The sequence below is a fragment of the Boleophthalmus pectinirostris genome, unplaced genomic scaffold (genome assembly GCF_026225935.1).
Source record: "Boleophthalmus pectinirostris isolate CB_2022bp ecotype Guang Dong unplaced genomic scaffold, ASM2622593v1 HiC_scaffold_3, whole genome shotgun sequence".
In the NCBI taxonomy this organism is placed as follows: Eukaryota; Metazoa; Chordata; class Actinopteri; order Gobiiformes; family Gobiidae; genus Boleophthalmus; species Boleophthalmus pectinirostris.
In genome coordinates this window covers 11,081,920-11,083,854 of record NW_026571299.1, presented here as the reverse complement: position 1 = coordinate 11,083,854, position 1,935 = coordinate 11,081,920, and the positions used below count along the sequence as shown (strand labels likewise).

The 1,935-nt window shown below is 39.5% G+C and overlaps 1 pseudogene; it reads right to left on the bottom strand.

Moving 5' to 3' along the window:
* Positions 1–508: 508 nt before the first annotated feature.
* LOC129411166 (5S ribosomal RNA) lies at positions 509–627 on the bottom strand (annotated as a pseudogene).
* Between the last annotated feature and the right edge of the window lie 1,308 nt (positions 628–1,935).

Sequence of the window (1,935 nt, the reverse complement as noted above, 5' to 3'; positions counted from 1 at the left end):
TCTATAATATATTTATTTATAAATAAATTATTCCTTCTGTAAATGATTAGGGGCGACTCTCCACAGATCTGAATTGTTGTGCTGTCACCTGCTTGTCTCCCTTGTGATTTTATTTGCTCAAACTACAAATGTGTCAAAAATAAACCCTCAGCATTTTCAGCAAATCTCAAACTGTAATCAAAAATACTTTTACTTTCCAGTTCAGTTCAAACAATGAAGTGGATTAAAAAGCACGATACTTGCTCTCAGATGTAGTTATTGTTCATTTATTAATTACTCATTGCATTTATATAGCGCCTTTCAAGATACTCAAAGCTCTTTACAGTTCATTATTCATTCACTCAACACTCAGTGGTGGTAAACTACTACTGTAGTCACAGACTGAGGGAGGCAAGGCTGCCAACCACCAACAAAACTCACACACACACCACTTTCTAACTAGGCAATGTGGGTGAAGTGTCTTGCCTAAGGACACTGACTGACACTGACAGTTTTTGCCACTGGCGCCCCCCTGTGGCACCTGGAACTCCCAGTGGTCTCCCATCCAAGTACTAACCAGGCCTGGCCCTGCTTAACTATCTGAGATCTGACAGGATCAGGTTTTGACAAGCTGGTATGTCCACATAGTAGTGAACTAAAAGTAAAAGTATCTAGTATAAAATCTATTTAAGTAGAGTACAGTTATCTCAAATTTTGGTGTACTGTGTAACTTTTCTTTTGGGGGTTCTGTTTCTGTGGATATGTCATTGCCTGAAATGTTCCACAGTATAACATTAAACAGATCTACCTTAAATTTATTCAATTACAAGTGGTTTTATAACTCAAAAATACCTAGAAAAAAGGCAATCTGACTGTGAGTGAGGTCGCCTCTCCACAGATCTGACCTGTAAATTGATCTGGTTTAGTCTCCATGAAGATAATAAAGGTTTAATGCCAAACTCTGAAACATTCCAGACAAAGCAATAACATCTCCATTGAGAAAAGCATTTGACGGACCCTCCACCAGAAAAGTTACACAATAAACCTTTAATCACAGCACTGATTTTACTTTATTACGTTCCACCACTGACAACACGCCAATATATTCATTATTGTGACAGGTCTAACCCTAAATGTTACCAGTATTGTTCCAAAAGTCAATGAAAAGCATAATACCTCCCCTTTAACTTTATAGTTTTGTTTCTTTACCTTATTTTCCCAATTGTTCCTTTGCTCCTCCATTGTTTCATTTCATGTGACACATACTGCGCTTTCCTCTATGGATTTCTATTATAGCCTGTGTATAGTGTCATGGTCCAGTGGTGAAGTAAAGTGAAAACTGTCAGAAATGAAAAATCGCATTGAGGTCCCACTGTAGGAGGAGATGATTAATGATGCATGATGGGAGGTTTTCGATGTAAAACACGGGTACATACGGAGGGGAGGGTGGGATAGTGGCGAAAGGAGGACAGAAACAGATCAACTACTTCTTCCAAAACATGTTATGTACAGTGGTCCCTCGTTTATCGCGGGGGTTACGTTCTAAAAATAACCCGCGATAGATGAAATCTGCGTTGTAGTTAACTTTATATTTTACAATTATTATACATGTTTTAAAGGTTGTATAGAGGATTTTTTAAGGGAAAAAACATACAGCGACACTCCTTTTTCAGATGTGCATGCGTGACACCACCTTCCTCCTCCACAGCTCTCTCAGTAGAAACATCTCCTCCCGCCTCTTTACTCTAGAAATCACGCTTGTTTACAGCCAGTGCGCGTTCAGAATTACTGTTGAAGTGACCTGTCTGGAAATAATTTAGCGACCGACACGTCATTTTTTAGACCTTTCGTCTGCTTCGTTCGCGCCGTCGCTGGAAGGAATCTCCAAGAATCACCTCAGTTTGGCTTTGCTCCTTTTCCCCTTCTCTTCTTCTTTCATCGACCTCAAAAACGGAC